The 24,973-nt window shown below is 41.5% G+C and overlaps 1 pseudogene across 1 annotated transcript; it reads right to left on the reverse strand.

The window, feature by feature from the left end:
- Positions 1-238: 238 nt before the first annotated feature.
- On the reverse strand, positions 239-23,786 carry LOC308655470 (olfactory receptor 4F3/4F16/4F29-like; annotated as a pseudogene). The gene is made up of 3 exons: positions 23,530-23,786; positions 14,583-15,073; positions 239-484 (listed from the first exon to the last, which is right to left on the reverse strand). The product of its transcript is annotated as an olfactory receptor 4F3/4F16/4F29-like (transcript).
- Positions 23,787-24,973: the final 1,187 nt, after the last annotated feature.

Genomic DNA, 24,973 nt, shown 5'->3' on the forward strand with positions numbered 1-24,973 from the left:
AATATTTTTGTAGCCATTTTACAATGCTAATCAAACTGGCATTTTTTACATTAATGATATGCAGGTCAGTTAAGGAGATGCCACTATAAGCTGTAATTCACATGGGCACAAGCTGGGATAATTCTGTGACTATCAACTGGTTGGTGGTAATGAGATACATCCCAATTTCAGACAAGCTAAAATGTGAAGAAAAGAATAGTCTGGCAGACACCCGCAGATGCGTTACTGATGATTACTTCTACTCTCCTGAAGGCGAGGAGAAATGCAGCATGGTGAGCATGGACAGCGCCCCGGAGGACGTCCTGGAGGAGGCCACCTTCTGCGCACCTGTGCCAAGGATGCAGGCCTCCTGCAGGCGCTTGTGCAGCGGGGTCCATGGGATACCGATGTGCAGAAGACCTACCGCAGTGGCCTGACCAGCCTTTTGTTGCCTGCTATCATGGCTTTGTGGACACTCTGGTGGCCTTAGCAGAGTGCCCCCATACTGACGTCAATTGGCAAAGACAAGGAGGAGAACATGGCCCTAATCACAGCTGCACTGGCAGGACACCCCACCATCACCAACTACCTGTTGAACTATTTCTCTGGTCTTGATCTTGAAAGGAGGAACGTGTTTAGCTTCACCACCCTGATGAAAGTCACCATGTAGGGCTGAACAGAGAGTGTCAGAGCCCTGATGCTGGAAGGAGCAGATGTACATGGAAGGGACACCAGTAGTGGGATGTCCCCACAGAAGTGGGCTGCTTACCCTGGCTGGGTGGAGGCCGTGACCCTCCTCTGCACAGTTTTGGAAAAAGTACAGGCTAGAACTGCTCCTGGCTTCTGAGGCAGTTCTGAAGACTGCAACCTCCAAAAAATGCTTGCAGAGGGTCACTGAGTTTGTGTGGTCCATGATGACCTCATACTCCAGCCTGGGCCAGGAGGATGGGGGGCATCCTTGACCATCTGGATAGGGTGACCACCAGCTTTTATAGTCCATTTATGACCATCATCTGCCAAACTGTGTGCCCTGAGGACATTTCCTGTGTGGGGAATAAGGCAGCAGGCAGTAAGGAAATCCTGGCAGCTAGGGGCGACCAGGATACCCTTGCCCAAGAGGGATGAGGAGGAAGGTGCTGAACAATATTGGACTTCTGAGGCTGTGGAGGAGGTTGCAATAGTCAGCCCCCCCATCTCCCTACTTGCCAGGGGCCCAGGGGTCAGCCTCTGCCCAGTGGAAGGCCAGCCTCCTGCCCCTGAAGCTCCTGCATCAGAGAAGCAATTGACCAGGTGTGGTGGTCCTCAGCATCCGCATCAGCAAGGTGCAGGTACCTACCTTCCAGGGGGACTGGATAGTCCTCAAGGGCAGCACCAAGGTAGCACCCACCTGCAGATCCCCAAGTAGCAGTAGAAGGAGGCCAAGGAAGAAAAGAGGAAGGCAGAAGAGGCAGAGAGGAAGCACCAGACAGAGGCACAGAAGGAAAGGTAGGCACCACACTGGAGGAAAAGAATGTGAAGGGGTCTGTTGAGCAGAGGGCCTGTGTCAGGCTAGCAGCTGTGGACACGGTGCAGAGCCCCAGCTAGGAGGTGGGTGGGGTCACCACAGAAGAAGTTGGGGAGAAACACAGGGGAGGGGAGATACACAGGGGAGGGGGCCCCAGGATGGCTGCACAGAAGGAAGCACAGCCTCTCCTAACAGACTTCCTCCCAGAACCTAGGAGGTGATGAAGCTGTTCCTAGCTGGGAATGACACAGACTGATTTGTCTAACACCCATTCTCCTAGTAATCAATACACCTAGAGAACAATTTACCTAAATGTCACCATTTAGAGAACCTTGATTAAGAAATTTTTAAAAATTTAGGTTTTTTTTACATAATTTTGTATTTTTTTATAATTATTTACCAATCTGCATCATTTTACAGACTATGTGGCTCTTTGTATTTAAGGAAGTTTTAATACATGTGTGCCCCAAGACCCTTGGGTTAGAATATTTTTGGTGGCTGTTGAATACACACAGAATTCATAGGATTCTCTCTCGTTTTGCCATTGGTTTTGGCTTTTAGCTTTCCATCTTATTGTGGGTGCACATTTGCACTATATTTTTCCTATTAATTTGATCAATTGATGCTGTGTATTTGTTTTTATTTGATGGAGGCACTGACTTTTACAGCAAAATGATTAAGTAAAGAGTTCAGATTTCAGTGTGTCTTATTTTAAAGACTTTTTTTTAAAAAATACCTTTATTTATTTATTTATTTTTATGTGGTGCTGAGGATCGAAACCAGAGCCTCATTCATACTAGGTTAATGCTCTACCACTAAGCCACAACCCCAGCCCATCAGTGTGTCTTATTTTAAATCTCTCTTGGCCATACAGTACTAATAATAAAAATCATTGTCAAGTTATTATGGAATAATGCATAAATAAACATGCATTTCATGCTACACTCATTTTAAACAGGGGCTTTGGGTAAACTACCTAGGAAATCTTTAACTATAAGACAAAATTTTGTTTTAATAAGAGGGGTAAGTTTCAAAAATGATTAGTAGAAATATGAAATTAAGTCAGATGCCCTTAGATAAGGCAAATCTGTATATCTTTAAAATGTAAAAATGATGCAAAAAGGATGAGAAAACCAGAGTGATGAAGTTGCTGAAGTGGGTAGAAGGGTGATTTTTAGAAGTAAGTGGTTAGAATTGAGTATTAAGTAAGCTGTTTTAGGCAAATTTTCTAGGAGTATTTGGCACTTTCAGGGCAGCCCTCTCTCCCAGGCTCAAGTGGAGTTTGCTTCCATTTTTCCTTTGATGATTGTCCCTGATGTTCAGTTCATCCTCATGCTTTATAAAATTTCCAGGATGTGGGGTCTTTGGCAGGACCCAGATGTAGATTTGCCTGGGTCCTGAGCTCTCAGTGAAGTTTTCTATCTATGCGTTTATCTCCAAAGCATGAGAAATTTTTACTGGATTTTAAAGTATCTGTCACATATGCACTTTATTTAATATTAATTTCAATACTAGGAACCATGGGTTTAAACTAGTATACACTGTTTGGAATCTCTTTACAATAACCCTGGATTCATGCTGACCTGTACCTGTCTGTCTCATGATGCAGGCAGGGGCTGGTGCTCTGTTCTCTTTGCTGTTTCCTACTGGCACCTTTGGATGTTGAGCTCTCAGGGATCTCCCACTATCCCTTCTCCACTTAACAGATCATAAGGCTGCACCCAGACTGATGGAGAGACTGCTGAGATAAAAATACTATGTTGCAAAATCAGATTTTAGCACAATTCTCCTTAATCCAAGAAAGGCACCAAGATGAATACCACAGAATCCTAGACCCACCTTTAGAACTACTGATGTTTGTTGGTTGTGGAACACCCCTATGGGTTAAAAGTTGAGTTTGGCCACATCTCCTTGGAGAAGAGGGCTGCAGATGACCTCTGTTATCTTTGGAGGTTGACTTTTCTGTGTCCCTGGCATTGTGGCATCTTCATACCATGTCTATGGAGTCTGTAGCTTCACCTAGCTTGCCACACGCCTCCTCCTCATCAGTAGAGGGCCCAGCCACAAAGTGCCAAATGGCCTCTAATTTGTGGTTTTCAATACTGGCTGCCCTTAGGACCACCTGGAAGGTTGTCAACATTTCCCACCCTTACCTCTAATGCAGAGACTGTTGCTGTGTTGGTCTGGGGGAGCTGAACCTCAGTGTTTGAGTTCCCAGGAGACTACAGTTCAGCCTGTGTTGAGAACTGCAGCTTCTCCTCTCACTGACTTGGAGATTGATCTTCCTGGACATCCATCCTGAGATCCCACAAAAAGCTCCAAATTTGTAAGAATATCTAATTGTCATTGGAACAGCCAGTGTTAGGCAGCTTCTGCTCTGGCTAATTTGGCATCTGGCTGCCAGCATATTGTTCAATAATCCTGCCTGTCAAGCACTATGGGACATGGGCACTGGGAATGGTATGGAGCCCCACCCTGACAAGCTGTGACTCTCTGCTGTTGCATGATCAGAAATGCACATTCCTGGTCCCATCCAGCCCTCTACCTCACCACAACCCATTGTCGCCAATGATGGGAAGACTGTCAACAGTGTGACAGGTGATTTCTTCAGTTCCTGAGTTATTCTGAGGTGTGTGACCTGGGGGATCTCCTCCTGCTTGTCTAGTCTTTTCCAGATGCACAGGATATGCCCGATCAGCATGGGGCTTGGCCAACAATTACTGCTGGTGTCCACAGAATAGCTCTGAAGATACATGAGTTTAGAAAGTCTACTAAGCCATCAAACAGGGGTCAGCCCAACAGTTTCTTTGGCAGACTTGAAGTTGAGCCTGCCACTTTCTCTGTTATGTGGGAGCAGTCATTATCTGGTGGGCATTGTGAATTGAGGAGAATGACACATGCTCAGCAGAGCTCTGACAGGCAGGAGGGGAGCTGTGAGGTAGGTCAGGAACAGAAGAACATGACTGTGAAACCCAAAGGACCCAAGTGCAGGAAAGGTCACTGAAGAGACTGGTGCAAACTCGATCAGTCCCTCTCTCCTGAATCAAATCACTTCCAAGCTGCTGGGGGAATTCCTGCTCTTTGCTGTCCTCAGGTGGGGTCCAGCTGGCTTCTGCACCAGGTGGCCAGCACTTCTCACCATGGTTCTGTGGAAGCATATTTGGTAGCAGAGTTCTTTTACTTCAAGGACAATGTTTCTTCCCCCTCCCTCTCTCTAAGAAGGAGGGTTTTCCCCTTGCTTTTAGTCTCTTTGGAGTGGGTAGTTTCAGAGGTCAGGTGGATTTTAAGCTTTGCTCTTTTTTTATGGCCTGGTCAGGTTTCTTTCATTGTGCCTTTGCTATGCCAGCCGTATATGTGCATATTGCTTGCACTTAGGAGAGAGGGCATCATTAGCACTACACAGACTCTGACTGCTTCAGTTTTCTCAAAATTTCTTCCATGTGACTGTTTGGCTTCATCACCCTGAGAGTACACCACATAAGACTCATCACTGGTGTCTAGATTCTTCCACTCTCCTCCTTACCACCTTCTCTGGTTGTGAAGTTCCCCAAAGATGAACTGTCTTGTCAGGTTTACTTTTTTTTTTTTTTTAGAGAGAGAGAGAGAGAGAGAGAGAGAGAGAGAGAGAGAGAGAGAGAATTTTTTTAAATATTTCTTTTTTAGTTTTTCGGTGGACACAACATCTTTCATTTTATTTTTATGTGGTGCTGAGGATCAAACCCAGCCCCTGGCACATGCCAGGTGAGCACGCTACCAGTTAAGCCACATCCCCAGCCCTCAGGTTTACTTATTGTTAAGATACAGCTGCATAGTGTTACCCACACTGGTCTCAAACTCCTGGCCAGGAGACAACCTCCTGCTGGGACCACTTGTGTGTGCTACTGAGCTTAGCCTCACTAGTCTTCTCACTCAATGTCCTGCTCTTAACATGTTCCCACTCTGTCTGAAGAGTAAGTGGCAATGACTTCCCATTCTGTAGGCTCTCTTTTCTTGTTTCCCAAACAAAAACATGTACATACGTGTCCTTAGCAGCTCCATTCTCAACAGTCGAAACAGTAAATTATTCAAATGTCCATCAATAGTTTAATGGATAAACAAAATGTGATATATATTATATATATTTATATATATAAATATACATATATATATATATGTTATTCAACCATTAGAAGAAAGAATAAAGTGCTGATACATTCTGCAATATGGTAAATCCAGAGACAGGGAGTAGATTGGTAGTTGCCAGAGGCTGGAGAAAGGGGAAGAATGGATGCTATTTAATGGGTACAATTTCATTCCAGGATGATATGTATTAAAACTAAAGAGACGATGATTATGCAACACTGTGAATGTACCAGATGACATTGAATTGTTCACTTTAAAATGGTAAATGGTATGTGAATTCTGCCTCAACTGAAAGAAAAATGAAGAAATTGGCAAGATATATATATATACACACACACACACACACACACACACACACACACACACACACACCCAAGGCAGATATAAAATTATCTCATAAACATATAAAAGTTATTTCATCTTTACCATAATAAAACAAGTACAAATTAAAATGACAATGAAATACTGTTTCTCTCCTATCATGTAGGCAAAAATCCCAAACATTTTGGTGAGACTGTCTAGAAACATTTTATTTGGGAATGCAAAACAGTTCAACTCTTGTGGAGGAAATTTAACAATATCTAAAAAAACATGTAAGTATTAGTCTTTGACTCATTGTTAAGAATTTACCCTGGTGTGGTGAGCAGTAAATAAATCATTTTTTGGAACTATCTAACCTGGACAGTGAGACGCTGCCATCCAAGAGTGCCAGGGAATGCCCATTTGCAAGGTGACTCCTGTTGATAGGGAGAATCCCACACTTGTCATGAATTCACTGGTTCAAAAGCCTTGATTTCAAATGCCAGCTGCCCAAAGGTAGAAGAAATGGACTTAAACTGCTGAGCCCAACCAAGTGTTTTTTATCAACTTCATCCTGTTCACTTTAAGAAGTTTTTCACACTGAAACCCTTTAATGCTTATATAATAAATATGTGGCTTTCATTCCTTACTTAGATCCAGTCTCCGTTAAAACTTGGATCACCCACGGGATCCTGCTGCTGCTCCATTTTTGAGTCCTTTGTCTTTATTTATTAGTATGTTTTAGTATATTTCTCTTGACTTTTATTTTCTAAAGCTGGTTCACAGCCTGCATTCAGTTTGCCGTTCATCTGCAGGCCGTAGCAGACACCTTGGAGAAACACCACTAAAATACACATGCAAGAATGATTGCAATGTTGGAAACTACATAAGTATGCCAGTATTGACAATATAGGTTGAATAGTCTTTGAAACATACACACTAAAGAGTACTGTGAAGCAATGAAATATAAAAGAGAACTATGTGAAGTGATATAAAATTATTTCACAAGTGAAAAATACAAATGCAAGTGAATATGCATAGTACTCAAATATTTTTTTAAAAATTCAGATATCTTTAAAAAGGATTAATTTGTTCATTTGTTCAAAAATGAAATGCTGCAAAAATGAAATGCTGCAAAAATGTCCCATATTTTGATAAGACAATTTATCTATAAGAAGTGAGGGAATATAGTAGAAGATATATAGGAGAATGGAACATACCTGTAACAATGACTTTATTAATAATTTTAAAATTTTAGTCCAGTTTCATATTTTACATATTCAAAATGTAATATTAAGCTAACAAATGTACCTTGATAAAAACCCTTAAACTGAATGCAAAGAGATACAAATAAAACCAAATGCATTTCAAATAACCCAGTGACATAACCAAACTGAAGGAAAAAAAATTAACCGATCCAATTAATTTTGACTGCTCCTATTTTATTTTCCAATTAATTTTGAACATAATACTTTGAATATATGCCATTTGTGTTAGCTTTTCATCACTGTGACCAAAATACCTGACAAGAACAACCTCAAGGAGGAAAAGTTCATTTTGTGCTCATAGTTTTTAGAGTTTCAGCCCATGATCAGCCAACTCCACTGCTGCGGGTCTGAGGTGAGGCAGAACTTCATGATAGAAGAATGTGGCAGAGGAAGGTTGCTCCTCTTACAGTGAGGAAGCACAGATACACACAGAGAGAGAGCAAGCTGGGGCCAGGGCAGGGGCAGATACAATCCAAGGTCACACTGCCAGGAACCTACCTCCACCAACATTACCTACCTACCCAGTAGTCCAAATCATTAATCCATCAAAATCAATTAATACACTGTTGAGGTTACAAATTAAATGAACAAATGAATCCCTTCCTAAAAGCCCCAGCTCTGATCTTGCTATATTCGGAGCCATACTTCTAATACATGAGTTTATCTGGGCATTCATGTTAACACAATTTCATTAAAAAATAAAATAACTACAAAAATATTGTCTTTGTATTATTTTTTTTCTTTTACAGTGGTACTAACATAGCAATTCTGAAACAAATGCATGTGAATCATATAATTAATACAATAAATAAATATAAGTATGTAAGGAACCCAGGTTATCACTATGAAAGGAGAGAGATACAGATATGGAATAGAAGTCAAGATGCTCACTGGGTTGAATTAGCATTGGTGTTCAAATCAAACTCTCTCTCTTTCATAGTATTTATATTATATATGTGTTACCTATATAACATACTACATATATTATATACATAGGTATATACATTTATATACATATATATTCATATTGAACACTAAGAGTGCTAATAACAGAGGAAAGTCATAAATATGCTTCCTGATGCATGAACACAAAACCCCCTATAAACAGAAACAAACGTGTATAGTCAAACCTCTGGAGCCAAGTGCCATTTGGATAGATGTTTTCAACAAAAAAAAATAAGGGAAAGAATCTTATATATAGGAAGGGATTTTTAAAATGAATCAGATGAAAAAATGAGCAAACTAAATAAGAGTGTTTTAGAATGCACACTAAGAAGAATAAGCTGAAAAATTGAAAAGATATTTTAATTGTATAGTCAGGATCATAGTTACTTTTAAGGGGAGGAGCAGTTAGATTGGAACTGGAAAGAGAAACATTGAGGATTTTGGGGGATGGCTAGTAAATTCTGTCTTGACTTGAGTAATGATTACAGGGGTGCTTACTTTATTAAAAATATTCATTTTTATGCTGTCTCTGTACTATGTTTTATTTTGCAACTTTAAAATAATAAATAAATAAATAAAATCAAAATAGAAACCTGGTTAAAAAAAAAAGTGGCACAAAACCTCTAACCACCATTTGTCTACAGGCCAGCATTCACTCTCACTGCCAGAATCAAATCCCATCAGTGCTCTCACATTGTTAACACTGAAACACAATAAAAAGGAGAAAATTTGTTCTCTGACTCAGGGCATAGGCAACTTCATCTTCAGTGAGTCAGAACTCGGAAAGTTTTACTCTGTTGCATAATATTCTCCTGTGTAAAGAATTACACAAGATGTTGCTATTGTAAAGGTAGTTAGTTAAGAGCATTAATTGAGCTTGGGTAGTGACCAAGAGGAACTTCAGAAACCTGATACTGCCAGACAGAAATCACTCTGTTGTGGCAATTGTCTTCTAGAGTCTTGCTGGTTTTCCCAAGGTAACTAAGGAGAAAGGTAGCTAATGGGTCACTTGGGGATGACATCTATTTCTGCAAATTATCATTTCTTACTCCTCAGAATTTTTTTTGTCATGAAGCCAAATAATAAGGAAAGCAAATTATAACTGAAAAAAATAACAGGAAGAAAAAAATTGACTTGAACAATTTTATGCTTTTGAAACTAGCTCTACATTAAGAATATTAACCACAGCCTCAATTCAAACTCTTAAGTTGATGCTGCTGCCAAAACAATCTGTTGCTTTGTATATCTACTTATCAACTATTTCATGGCAAATAAGAAAAACGCAATGGGAAAAATAAATCAAAGTCACAAAATTCTAGATGGAAGAACTATTCATGATCAGTTTGTTCACAAAAATATTAATTGGCAATGATATAAAGCATGAATATCAATGATTACACTAATATATATCTTAGAAATGTTAATTTTAGTCTGAGCAGAGCCATCCAAATGTTAACTTCCTGTAGTTACAGTTTTAAAATAAAATGTCAGATTCAGAAAAACTTAAAATGGTTCATGAGAATATAATGAGTGAAAAAACACTGAGTGTAAATATAAATTAAAAGGTAACAAATATCTCATATTCAGACATACCCAAACAAGGGGAGATGACTGGATAATTATTTAAGCCTGTGGTTTAAAATAAAAGCAAATATGGTGTTTAATATTCATTGACTGTGAAAAGCAGTATATTTTCCACTTAATATTTGCCCTAACCCTAAAATTGGTGAACCTGCATTTGACAGCAGAAAATCTGATCTGGAGCCTGCACATGTAACCAGTTTTGTTCTGTGCATTTTTGTGTACTTACATATTCATAGAGAGACTCTCAGAGACCCAGTGAGCCAGACAGAGACATGACTGCAGATAAAATGTGTAAAGATTTATGGAGTTCATTTAGACTCCAGAATAATTATATAATTATGTAATTAAAACAGGTTTTTCTCAACCATCTATATAAAAAAGAATAAGCCTACGTGATACTGTGTATCAAGTCAGTGCCCCCCAAATAGAGATTAATTTGACAAATATTTACTGAGTGGCTACAGGGAACCAGAAACTGTGCTGGGTGCTAAAGATACAAAGATGAGTAAGGAGTCTCTGAGCTCTGGAAACTCTACCTAATGGAGGTTAGACATGTAAAGAGGGTAAAAAAATCTAGTAAGTGGAAAACTAAATAAAGAGATAAAACTTATTGAAGACCACAGAGGAATGGGTTCTTGGAAGTCTTCCAAAGGCAATGATGGTCTAAGGTGAATCTTGAAAGTGAGAAAAAGAATTGAATTGTGTGAGCTTTTCAAACAAAAAGAAAGAACTTGAGCACATTCAAGGGAGCAAAAAATAAAGGGGTACCTAGGGGCTTATACAGTTTGTATCACTACCACGTGGATTGGAGACTATCAGCAGTAATGCTTTTAGCCTTGAAATGTATTGTATCTGTTATTATGTCTAAGTGAATATTGTGTGTGTGTGTGTGTGTGTGTGTGTGTGTGTGTGTGTGTGTGATGCTGGGGATTGAACCCATGGCCTCATGCATGCAAGATATCACTCTACTAACTGAGCTATATCCTCAGCCTCCGAGTGAGCATTTTTGTAGATAAAAAACGGATGCTTCTTTTGTTGCATCCCATATATTTTGATACCTTGTTTATTCATTTTCATTTACACCAATTTTTTAACATTTTACTTCTAATTTCTTTTTTTATATAATAGTTGTCCAGGAGCATATTTGTAAATTTTTCATGATTTCTTCAATTGTTGATCTCTAGTTGTATATTATTATGGTTGGAAAAGTTATCAGATGTGATTTCATGCTTGTTATATTGGTTTAGACTTGTTTGTGTCACAACTCGTGATCCACCCTGGAAAATGTCCTCTGTGCACTTATGAAAAAAAAATGTGCCTTCTGTTGATGTTGGAAGAAGTGTTCTGTATAGGTCTGATAGGTCCAGTTTGAAATCTAGTGTTTTCCTAACTGATTTTCTGTCTGGATGACATGCCATTATTGAAAATGGGATATTAAAATTCCCTATTATTGAGCCAGGTGCAGGGGCACACACCAATAATCCCAGCAGCTTGGGAGGCTGAGGAAGGATTATGAGTTCAAAGCCAGCCTCAGCAACTTACCAAGGCCCTAGGAGACTCAGTGAAACCTAAATAAAACACACACACAAAAAGGGGTGGGGATGTGGATCAATGGTTAAGTGGCCCTCGGTTCATTCCCCAGGACAAAAAGAAAAAAGAAAATTTCCTATTATTTTTGTGTTGCAGTCTATTATCCCTTGGATATAAAGTTCAATATATGCAAATTGATAAATGAATAAATGTTATTCACCACATTAGCAGAGTGAAAGACAAAAAACATATGCTTATTTCAATAAATGCAGAAAAAGCATGTCACAAAATTCAACATCCTCTCAACAAATTAGGCATAGAATTAATGTACTATAATATGATAAAGGCCACATATGACAAGCCCATGGCTAACATCATAACCATTGGTGAAAAGCTGAAAGTTTGTCCTCTAAATCAGGAACAAGACAATTGTAAGACAAGGGTACCCACTCTCCCCATTTCTATTCAACATAGTACTACAGCAATTAAATAAGAGAAATAGGTAAAGGACTTCCAATCATAAAGCATGAAGTAAGACAGTGTCAGCTTGCTGATAGGATGATCTTAAGTGTAGAAAACTTCTAAATCTCCAACAAAAAATTTGTTAGAACTCATAAACAAATTCATTCAGGCTGCAGAATTCAAAAGCAACATAGAGGGGCTAGGATTGTGGCTCAGTGGTAGAGTGCTCACCTAGCACATGTGAGGCCCTGGGTTCAATCCTCAGCAACACATAAAAATAAATAAAAACAAAGGTATTGTGTCCAACTACAACTAAAGAAAAATAAAATTAAAATTAGAAAAAAACAACATACAAAAAATTAGCATTTCTTTACACTAACAATGAACTATCTGAAAAATAATTTAAGAAATTATTGTCTTTCACAATAACATAAAAAAATTAGATAGGAGTAAATTTAATCAAAGTAGTGAAAGATCTATATACTGAAAACTACAAAATAGGTGATTAAAGAAATTATAGACAACGTAAATATGGAATATATTACTATTATTCCATGATCATGATTAAGAAGAACCAATATTCTTAGAATGCCCATGTTACCAAATATACAGTTTCAGTGAAATAGCTATAAAATTTTCAATGTCATTCTTCAACAGAAGACCCTGATGAACCAAAGGAATCTCAAGCAAAGAGAACAAAAGAAGAATGACGTCAAACTTATTACAAAAATATACAAATCAAAATAGCTCGATACTGTTATGAAACAGAAAAGTCAATGAATGAAAGAAAAAAAACAAACAACAGAAATCTCAGACTTGAATTCACACTTTTGATTCTGGACAATGATACCAAGAATATATATAGAAAAGATAGTCTCACCCTCAAATGGTGTTGGAGTAGCTGGATATGCAGATGCATGAGAATAAAATTTGATCCTTAACTCATACTAGATATGGAAATAAACTCAAAATGGATTAAAGACCTAAATGCAAGCCCTGGAACTATAAAGCTTCTAGATGATAACATAGGGTAAGCACCACAACATTTTTTTGGACGATGCTTTCCTGAATATGAACCCAAAAGCACCAGCAATGAAAACAAAAACAAAATTTTACCAAACTAAAAAGTTTTACACAGCAAAAGAAACAAGAGGATGAAAATCCAACCTAGTGCCTAAAGAAATTATTTGCAAATATTTGCATCTGAAAAGAGGCTAATACCTAAAAATATAAAGAAACACTCTTCATTAAGGCTGCAGAATTCAAAAGTAACATACAGGGACTGGGGTTGTGGCTTAGCAGTAGAGCGCTCGCCTAGCGAAGTAAACAAATAATCCAATGCAAAAATGGGCAAAGAACTTAGATAGTTCTCAAAAGAAAAACATACAAATGGACAACAGATATATGAAAAAATGTTCATCATCACTAAGTATCAGGATACTTTGGATTAGGCAGAGGGGAGTGAAGGGAGGGGGAGGAGATGAGGGTAGGATGGATAGTAGACTGATTCAGACATTATTACCCTATGTGCATATATGACTAAGGTTTGAAGACCTTGGAAGCAGTTGTAGGTTAGCTGCATTGTCTTTTCCCATTAGTTCTCTGATCTGAATTGGAATGTTGGCAGCTATAATTCACACAGCCTATGGCATGTCAGCACTACCTTAAATCTGATAAAAGGTGCTGGAAGTGTGGTGCTCATGAACCTTTAGAAGACGATAAAGAAGTGGAGCAAAATATTCAGTACATTAACTCAAAAAGTAAAGTTGGATTCAAACTTTTGAAGAAAGTTTATGAACAGGTAGGAGAAGAATTCATTGAAAACAGCTGATCAACAAAATTTTGTGGTACTCTGTGTTCCCTGAAGATCATCTGGGAAATATTTTTCATCTTGGTTGCATTGCTGTTTGTAATTTTTCTCTTCCTGTCAAATTTAAATAAAGCTCTTCATTCAATTGGAATAGATTCTGGTTTTATAATTTTTGCAGCTAACCCAAGTAATCCATTGACTATGTTTTTGCCTTTACTCATATTCTCTCTTGATGATATTCTTATAATGATTATTATCATGCACTTTATTTTTACTTTAATGGCAGGAATTAGAAATTCTCCAGATGGCCTTTTAAAATTACATTATATAAAGTCAGAAGAAATAAAAGTGGACCTCAAGCACTAGTATTTCTTAGCATTATACTTCTACTTATTGTCCTTCATACTAGATACTTGATTTATAATCTTGTTCCCCAGTATGTTGTGTAGGGAAGCCAAAGTACTTAACAGAGAGCAATGCAACTTCTAACGACCCTCTGTACCAAAGAGAGGTGTTGCAGATGCCCTGAAGATCAGTGTACTGTTATCCAGACATACCTATTCCTTCACAAGTTCTGGATTTTCAGTGCTGCATACTATTTCAGTATTTGGGTCTTTCTTGGGATATTTTTGATTGCATTAATTGTATCCAGTTGTAAAGGGAAGGAGTAGATGAAGATTCAGACCTAAGTGATGAGAAGCCCTCTTTTTTGTTTGACAGTCTTCTAAAAGGTTTTATAAAGCTGATGTTTTTACAGATTTAAAGTTATACATTAGGATAAACTGGCTTCCATCAAAAATGAAAGCATGTCCATTAAAAGGAGCTATATTTTTTATGTTTCTGAAGTATCATCATTGAATCACAGATTAACATTTAAAATTGCTAAAATAATAGTGTGTAAATATGAAACCACTGGCTTTGTGAGGGAATGTTTGTGGGACAATTTTTTCTTTAAATGTATAATAGTGTTAAATTGACTTAAAAATCTTCCAGAATTAATATTCCCTTGTGTTGATTTTTAAAAATAATAACAAATCACTTGTGTTGTTAAAAAATATGTACAGTGGGTAATTACTACTATGTCCTGTGTCTGTGAGTTAGAGTGTGACCATTTGTAAACAAACAGAGTTGGACCAAAGAACAAAATGACTACAGAAATGTGAGCTGAGAGAGTAGAGAGGGCCTTGGAGAAACCACCTGAGGAATGTTTCCAGACAGTGAACAGGATGAAGACACAGGAGATGAGAAGCAAAAAGAAAGAGCCAACGCAGATAAACCCACTGTTGACAGTGACCATGAACTGCAATTTGTAGGTGTCTGCACAGGCCAATCTGAGAAGCAGAGGGAGGCCACAGTAAAAGCTGTCCAATATATTAGGGCCAAAAAGGGTATGTTAATAAGAAATGCCAGTTGGAACAGTGAGTGAATAATGCCAAGGCCCCAGGCAGCAGCCAGAAACAAAATGCACATCCGTGGGCTCATGATGGTCAGGTAGAGCAGAGGCTTGCATATGGCCACAAGTCTGTCAAAGGCCATGGCCATGAGCAGCAGCATCTCCACACCACCAATTGTGGCGAGCCGCTTCTGCGGACTGTGGTCGCCATTACAAGATGGCGCTGGCCTTGTGGTGGTCTGTGATAAACAACTCCTTCTTTGGGAGAGTTGGCACATGGTTCTTTGACACCCTACGAGAAAGCTCCACGTGGCAGCTTCGCATTGGGTGTTTGGATACTTTATTAAGGCTGGGAGGGGCTTCTGGGAGATTAGAAGAACTCTCGAGAGCTTGAATAAACAGCTGTAAGAAGATTCCCGGTGTTGCGTCTTCCTTGCGGGCAAGGGGGTCGCGACAAGTGGTGCCGAAACCCGGGAAAATCAAAACTTGCAAGTCGTCAGAGGTGGTGCACTGAACAGTCCCGGTAAGTGGGACCCCATAGTCCCCGTGGGTGGGACCCGACAGTCCCGGTGAGTGGGACCCGATAGTCCCGGTGGGCGGGACCTGATAGTCCCGGTTAGTGGGACCCGCAATCAAAGCGGAGTCAGCTCCTCTACAAAGACAGAGAGAGCCTCATATTTTATTGCAGCTGCACTGTGTACTTTTCTTTTGTTTCTGTGTACTTTTGTTTTGTCCTCTGTATCTGTTCTGTTGCTGTGTCATGGGTGTCACATCTTCAAGCCCGCTTCTTCTGGCACTAGACGGCCTGTTACGTTCCAAAGGCCTTAAAGTGAAACATAGTATCTTACAGAGATTTTTGCAGAAAGTAGATGTTGCTGCACCGTGGTTTGCATATTCGGGCAGCCTTACTATGCCTTGTTGGGATAAATTGGGCAAGGATCTTGACTTTGCTTGTGAGCAGGGCATATTGGAGGGTGGGGTGATTCCCCTTTGGAAGATAGTCCGTAGTTGCCTCACAGATGGCAGATGTCATGACGCACTTGCTAAAGGACAGGAGGTTTTAGAAAAGTTACATGAGGAGAAATCGGAGACAGCAGGCAGTGCGATATCTCAGGAGGATGGGAGTGTGCGGAGCGTGAAACAGGGGAGGAGACGATTATCTCTGACAAAAGGTGAGGTATCTCGGGAGGATGGGAGCGTGCGGAGCGAGAAGCAGGGGAGGAAACGCTTGTATCCAGATCTCAGTGCGCTGCGCACACCCCCATGTGGAAGCGGGTCAGAAGAAGAGGAGGATGAGGAGGAGGAGCTTGGGAGGCTGTCTCGCCAGCTAGGGAGTTTAGCTGCTGGAGAAGGGAACGAAGATAGACCGGGGCTCAAGAAATGTGATCCTCCGGACCCACCGCCGTATGGTGGGGGTGTTTCGGGGAGAGCTTTCCATGCTCAAACATGGAAGGCTGTTAACGCTGAGATGGGTCTTGCTTATCCAGTTTTTCAGGATGAGAATAGGGGAAGATTTTCGGAGCCTTTAGATTTCAAAATTGTGAAGACCCTGGCAGAGTCTGTACGCACTTATGGGGTGGATGCTGCCTTCACATTAACTCAGGTGGAGAGTCTGTCTAGATTCTGTATGACTCCCTCTGATTGGGCTAGCCTTGTTCGGGCTTGTGTTTCTCCGGGCAAGTATTTGGACTGGAGAGCATTTATGCTAGAGGGCGCAATAGAGCAGGCCGCCCAAAACCATGCAGCAGGACATCCTCATTGGGATAAGGACATGCTTTTGGGGCAAGGTAGATTTGCTAATCAACAGACAGGATTCCCTCCTGAGGTATATGATCAAATTAATAACATTTGCATTCGGGCATGGAAGTCACTTCCAAATAGAGGAGAAGTGTCTGGTAATTTGACCAAGATTTTACAAGGCCCTACAGAACCCTTTTCAGATTTCGTAGCAAGGATGGTGGATGCTGCTGGAAAGATTTTTGGGGATCCTGATAGAGCCATGCCCCTTGTTAAGCAATTGGTCTTTGAGCAATGCACCAAGGAATGTAAAGCAGCAATCGCTCCTTATAAGAACAAAGGCATAGAAGTATGGATGAAAGTGTGTAGAGAGATTGGAGGGCCTTTAACTAATGCAGGTCTTGCAGCTGCTGTCCTTCGGATTGCAAAAGGGGGCAATCCTGCCGCCAGAACATGCTTCCATTGTGGTCAACCCGGTCATATCAGACGTGAGTGTCCCAAAAATGTCAATTTTACTGGACCTCCTCACGGTGGCCCTTCCACTGGCCTTCGATCACCGGGATTGTGTCCAAGGTGCAAAAGGGGGAAGCATTGGGCAAAAGAGTGTACATCAGTGAGGGACATCCATGGACAGCTTATTTCAGCTGGGCCAAAAAACGGCCGACGGGGCCCCCGACCCCAGGGCCCGCAAATATATGGGGCAGTGGAGAATGTCACACCCGAACCCGAGACATGGCCATCTCTACGCCATCCCATGAAACGCGGAGAGCCACTACAGGTGCCGCGGGATTGGACCTCTGTTCCACCTCCAGACTCGTGTTAACACCTAAGATGGGAGTCCAATTGGTGGAAACTGAGTTCAAAGGGCCTCTACCACCTGGCACTGTAGGTTTGCTAATTGGACGTGCATCTTCCATTTTGCAAGGTCTTCATGTTTTCCCTGGAGTCATAAGTCCTGATACTGTAGGGATAGTAAAGGTTATGGTGGAAGCTCCAAAAGGCATTGTGTCCATCTCCCCAGGAGATCGGATTGCTCAATTACTGGTTTTGCCTAGTTTACATGATCATTTCCCTGCAGACTCAAAGTCACGGACAGGGAATGAGATTGGTACCACCGGAGGGAATTGTGCTTATTTGTCACTAGATATGAGTAATCGCCCTACTTTGGAATTAAGCATAGAAGGTAAATCAATTGTGGGCTTACTTGATACAGGTGCAGATCGTAGCATCATTGCACTTAAGGACTGGTCTAAGGGATGGCCAGTGCAGACTTCTGATCAATCTCTGAGAGGACTTGGATATGCCCAGGCTCCTCAGGTTAGCTGTAGACATCTTTCCTGGAAGGACCCGGAAGGACATCATGGTACTTTTCAGCCTTATGTACTTAATTTACCTATCTCTTTATGGGGCCGTGACCTGATGAAAGACATGGGGTTCACTCTTAGTAATGACTATTCCCCAGTGTCCCAACAAATTATGCACAATATGGGGTATAGGCCAGGTTTAGGACTAGGAAAACATTTACAGGGACGTAAGCATCCTGTACAAGGTCATCAAAAGCTTGACAGATTTGGTCTGGGTTTTTCCTAGGGGCCGCTGAGGCTCAAATACCCATAACATGGCTCACCGAGGAGCCTGTTTGGGTGCCTCAGTGGCCTCTTCCCTCGGTTAAACTGGCAGCAGCCCATGCTCTAGTTAAAGAACAACTTGACTTGGGTCACATCCAACCCTCTACTTCTCCATGGAATACTCCCATATTTGTCATTAGGAAAAAATCAGGGAAGTGGCGCCTACTGCATGATCTACGAGCGGTTAATGCTCAAATGCAACCTATGGGGCCCATTCAGAGAGGGCTGCCTCTGCTCTCTTCTGTTCCTCAAGGCTGGCACATTATTGTTATTGACATTAAAGACTGTTTCTTTTCTATTCCTTTACATCCTAAAGACTCGCAGCGTTTTGCCTTTACCCTTCCCTCGTGTAACCACGAGGAACCAGATCAAAGGTTTGAGTGGATAGTGTTGCCGCAGGGAATGGCTAATAGTCCCACAATGTGTCAGATGTATGTAGGGAAGACACTTGTGCCCCTCAGACAAAAGTACTCCTCCATCAAGATCATTCATTATATGGATGATGTATTATTGGCTGCTAAATCAGAACAAACAGTTCATGAGGCCTATGACGACCTCGTGAAGTTGTTAGCACAATGTGGGCTGCATATAGCACCTGAAAAGGTTCAAACAGGAGATTCTATTAAGTATTTGGGAGCAACAATTGGGTATGACAAATTACAACCACAAAAAATCACCATACGAACTCAGGATCTTCAAACTCTAAATGATTTTCAGAAACTGCTGGGAGATATTAATTGGATACGAGGATATTTACATATTTCTAATGTTGTACTACAGCCTTTGTATGCTACTCTTAAAGGTGATCCAGATCTTACTTCCCCTCGTAGCCTCACCAAAGAGGCTAGAGCGGCCCTTATGACAGTAGAAGAAGCTATACAACATGCCACTTTATGCAGGCTCCAGAGTGATAAACCTTTTCAATTATGTGTGCTTGCCACTATGCGGCAGCCTACTGGAGTACTATGGCAAGATGGACCTTTGCTATGGATACACCCACATGTATCCCCAGGAAAATCCTTAGAATATTATCCTGATGCTGTTGCAGCATTAGCACTTAAAGGGATTCAACAAAGCATTCAATTTTTCGGACAATCACCTTCTTCTCTTATTATACCCTATACTAAAGCTCAACTTAATGTTTTGTGTGCTACTCTAGATAACTGGGCTATTCTATGTTGTTCGTTTCAAGGGGATATTGATAATCATTACCCTTCTCATCCGTTACTCCATTTTGTTAAGGAACATCCTATTATTTTCCCTAAAGTAACTTCATCCAGTCCAATTCCGGGGGCTGTTAATATTTTTACTGATGGTTCCAAGTCTGGAATGGGAGCTTATGTCATTAATGATTCTCCCCCTGTCCAGCATCAATTTGCTCCTGGAAATCCACAATGGGTAGAACTGCAAATTGTTATTGAGGTGTTTAAACAGTGTTCTTTTCCTTTTAATCTCATTTCGGACTCCATCTATGTGGTGCAAGCACTAAAAATCCTAGAGGCTGTGGGAGCTATTAGTGATGCCCGTAATGTATCTGCTTACTTTAATCAGCTTCGACGGCTTATCTGTAGCCGCACTGCTCCCTTTTATCCAATGCACATCCGGGCTCACACCTCTCTCCCTGGTCCATTATCACAGGGTAATGCCTGTGCGGACTCAGCCACTCGAGGTCAGTTGATCTGTTTGGCTTCCTCCTTAGAAGAGGCTAAATTGTTTCACCAAAATTTCCATGTTAATGCTTTAACACTGCGCAGGCGTTTTTCCATTTCTAGAGCAGATGCTCGGCAGATAGTATTGCACTGTCCCCATTGTGTCACATTTCTTCATCCCCCTACTTATGGAGTGAACCCACGGGGGTTGAAGCCACTGGTTGTCTGGCAAATGGATGTGACACATATACCTGACTTTGGTAACCTCAAGTATGTCCATGTTTCTGTTGATACGTGCTCTGGAGTTATTCATGCTTCTGCGTTATCAGGAGAAAAGGCACGTAATGTCATCACTCATTGCCTGGAAGCCTGGGCGGCGTGGGGTGCGCCCACGTCCCTTAAGACTGACAATGGACCTGCTTATACTGGCAGACAATTCACGTCCTTTTGTTCTACTATGGGAGTGCAACTTACTCATGGTCTGCCTTACATTCCTCAAGGACAAGGCATTGTTGAGCGTGCTCATCGCACCTTAAAGGAAACTTTACAAAAACAAAAAGGGGGAATAGGAGCTGGACATACTCCTAAAGAATGCTTGTCCTTAGCTCTCTTTACTATTAATTTTTTGAATTTGGATATTCATGGTCGCTCTGCGGCCGATAGACATGTGTTCCCTCAGCCCTCTGTGATTGGCTATGTTAAGTGGAAAGATGTTCTTACGGGCCAATGGAACGGCCCCGACCCCGTGCTGACATGGGCACGAGGATCCGTATGTGTTTTTCCCCAGGATCGCACGGAACCATTGTGGGTCCCTGAACGCCTGACAAGAAGAGTCCTGACGCCAGCTACTCAGCAACAAGAATTACCACAGCAATCCCGTGATGAGGATCTTCATTCTGCTGAGTGCTCTGGCTCTGGTGCTGATGCCGATGACACAGACGACACCAATGCAATGGTGGGCGGTGGCACGGGCTTGGCCAATGCCGATGCCGGTTCACGGTAATTCCAGTGTCCTTCCCACTCTTTTCTCTACCTCGTGTGAGATGTCTGCGCCCTGTGCCTCTCCTAGAGGGGACGTGGAACGCATTTACAATCAATCTCAAGTTAATCTCACAGGAGTGTTTTGTTTTAGCCTTGGGAACGCTCATTGTATCCGTCTTAAGACCAAGAATTTGACTAACTGGGACAATCCATTGCAGTCCAGTCAAGTCTCAGGGAGCATTCTCAGTACTGTATTGGGCCAAGTAGTCTCAGGGGAACAATCAGGCTCAGGAACCTCCGTAAATAGCTCTGCTTTAACCATACCTACCTTGGCTAGTATCTCCGAGGTACTAATTCCAATGCCCCCATATTCTAGTGGACTTCCTTATGCCACTCATTTTAAGGCTTCTCCTTACTGTACCCCTAATCTTGGTTTCCCCCCAACATTCACGCCTTGTCAGGATTATTCTTGGGAGAAACGTCAAGTTGCTAAAGGTTTCTCCCTTTCCCCCTCTCTTAAGAGGTATGTTTATGACTTTAGCAACAGTGCCAACTCCTCTACAGGAGTGGGTTGGTCCTGGTTTCAATGGCTGATTTCCAACACAAAGGGGGCTTCAGCTGATATTTCTGCACTGGCTCAATTGCTGGGAGCCAAAAGTTGGTTGGCTAATGTTTCTGGCACTGTTTACGAGAGTGAGCGAGGTAGTAGACTCACATCTGTTTCGTTCAACTCTCTGTTGGATAATGCCACATTGCCCCCTGCAGCGGTTTGTGTTCAATCTCCGTTCTTACTCCTTTTGGCTAATGACACCTCGTCAGAAATGCTGGATTGTTTTAATGTTAATTGTTTCTTATCTGAATGTTGGGATGGTTCTTCGGCTGTAGCAGTGGTTATGAAAATTCCAACCTTTGTTCCAATCCCAGTTATTGCGGACCCTGATAAATTCCCCATTGTTGAGCTACTTAGAGTCCGCAGGGATTTTGGAATCACAGCTGCTATAGTGACAGCCGTGGCGGTATCTGCTGCTGCAGCGGTCGCGGCCGGAGTGGCCATGGCCAATCAAGTGCAGACTGCTGCCTCCGTTAATCAAGTTGTTCAACAAACTTCTATGATACTTGAGTCCCAAAATGCAATTAATCAACATATTTTGTCAGGGATCTTAGCTGCCAACCAAAGAATAGATTTACTCCAAGCTCAGGTAGAAGAATTGGCTGATTTGGTGCTTTTGGGCTGTGTTGATCAACGTGCACATTTATGCATAACCTCTGTCAGATTTAATGATTCCAGGAATGCCTCCCGTATCATCGGAGAATACTTGGCCGGAAATTGGTCCATGGCAGCGGAAGACATGATCCAGTCTCAACTAACCCAGATAGCTGTCTTGAATAGTACCCACGTTGATCCCATAACGTTGGGTCAATTCACTGATTGGATATCTTCTGCCTTTTCCTTTTTTAAAGAGTGGGTGGGGGTAGGCATTTTTGGCGCAATGTGTTGCTTCGGTATGGTTCTCTGCTTGTGGTTTCTCTGCCGCCTTAAGGCCCGCAATGCTCGCAATAAAGCTATGATTATACAAGCACTTGCAGCTTTGGAAACTGGCAACTCACCTCAAGTTTGGCTTGCACAAATTAAACAGTAAACCTTTGACATGGTCGTTGCACCCCAAGTTTTACGGACATTGCACTGGGAACGACATGTCCTTCCTTGTTATTCTCCTAGTGTTGGAAAGCCTTTGCACTCTGCCGGCTTTACTGCCATTGCACACAGATGGGTTTCCACGCTAGTACTTTTCTATCGCTCTATGACCCGTGCCTTTCTTTTAGGGTGTTGCCAACTTGTTTGTCGTTGTATTTCTATACAGCCACAGTTCAGCCTCAGAGACCTAATCATGACTGGCTGAGTAGATACCATTAAACGCCTTGGCAACAACGAGCTGATCTTGTAGTACCCAGAGACGGGCAACTTTCACGCTTGCACTGCAACCTAAGACAGGGGAATGGGGCCTCCCCAAAGACGGGTAAGCAATGTAAGGGCAGTGAACGACCTAAGACAGGGGCTACTTGATTCCCTTTGACGTGCTATAAACAGAAGGAAAAAACTGCTGGCAGTGGATTCCCCCCGGCCCCCAGGGCTTGGATCCAGCCCTGATTTGTATGCACGTCAAGGAGGCCAGCTCACAGGGCCTTAACAGCTTTGTGGTGTCTGTTTTCATATTCAGCCAATAACGGTCATGTGGGAACGTCCTGACCTGCTTGGGTCTGATGAGGTTCCTGGTTGAAGGCTTCGTATGAGTAATGGCGATTCACCTCTACTCTTGCCTGTTTTGTTTTTAGTAAACGAAAGGGGGAACTGTGGCGAGCCGCTTCTGCGGACTGTGGTCGCCATTACAAGATGGCGCTGGCCTTGTGGTGGTCTGTGATAAACAACTCCTTCTTTGGGAGAGTTGGCACATGGTTCTTTGACACCCTACGAGAAAGCTCCACGTGGCAGCTTCGCATTGGGTGTTTGGATACTTTATTAAGGCTGGGAGGGGCTTCTGGGAGATTAGAAGAACTCTCGAGAGCTTGAATAAACAGCTGTAAGAAGATTCCCGGTGTTGCGTCTTCCTTGCGGGCAAGGGGGTCGCGACAACCAATGAGATGGATGAAGAAGATCTGAGTGATGCAGCCTCCAAAGGAGATGACTTTGTACTTTCTGAAAAGATCATAAATCATCTTGGGAGCAGTGACAGAGTAGGCTCTCAAGTCAATGAAGGAGAGACCTGCTAGTAAGAAGTACGTGGGGCAACATAGAGCACAGAGGAGAACACCAAGAGGAGAAGCTGGATCTCCTGCGAACGAGTGAGTCCCAGAAACACAAACTCAGACACCACCGAGTGATTCCCACCATCCATTGATCCAGCTAACTGGGCTGTGGCTAAACTTACAAGAATTGAGAAAATGAGGAGGAAATTGTGATTATGGGGATAACAATGTGCTAAAATCATTGCAGAGTTCTCATTGGGAATGAACAGTGTAGCATGAGCTAGTTATTCAAATGTACCAAAATAATAAAAGCAATATAATAACATCATAATGTGTAGGCTGCAACAGGATATAAATATGTCACCAACTCATTGTAATGTTCTCTCTGAAATTAACAAATTGGGCAAAAACAAAAGATTCATGACTACACATGGTGTTCACCAGGTATTTAAAACACTGTAGTGTTGACTTTTTCTCATTTCCAACATATTCCACGCTGCATTTATGCATATTCTCATAGTTGCCTTCCCTCTCCAGTTCACACTCACAATTCTCTAACAGAATGTTTGGATAAGAGGAAAATATCATGATTAACAGAGGTGCCTGAGTCATGAATTGAGACTGAATTAAGATAGGCTGTAGATGGAGAGTATCGAGAGACCAGGATGTGAGAAATTAGCCCTCAACTATAGGACAACACAAGAAATATGTGCATATTCCCTTTCTTAAAAACATGTTTTCTCGTGTTCACTGCTATCTGGTGCCTCCTGTTTCAACATAATCTTTCATTATTATATAACTCTCAATGGCTTCATATCCTGTAAGATTTCACAGGAAACCTGTTCTGCTCATCATGTCTTTCTCTAGACCTAATAAATGTGCATCTGGAGAATTTCACCTGAGTTTCTACTAAGAAACATGTCTAAAAAGCCTAAAGAGGATGTAGGATAGATCTTCATGAAGGTATTGAGAACTAGCTCTTGGAATAGCTATTAGTGTTAATTCCTCTGTGTCTCAGCCTCTTCTTGATATCAACTTTTAGGTCCCTTGGCATTCTTCACCTTGTGAAGTATTCAGCACCTCCACATAGTAAATGACACTTGATATTATTCTGGTTATATTGCCTAAAATTTATGCAGATACAGGTGTTTTCTCTTCAAGAAAATTGGGAGTTTACACTTTAAACTTCATGATTATAAAGTGAGATGAATTTCAAATATTCATATGTCACTTTTGAGAAGGTTCCACGAACTTTCTTATTGACTTTAAAGCACAGGATGACACTGGACTTAGTCCTTTAATGCATATTATATTTATGTGTGAAGTAGAGGACGAG

The sequence above is a fragment of the Spermophilus citellus genome, assembly GCF_964194105.1.
Source record: "Spermophilus citellus genome assembly, chromosome: 9".
NCBI lineage: Eukaryota > Metazoa > Chordata > Mammalia > Rodentia > Sciuridae > Spermophilus > Spermophilus citellus.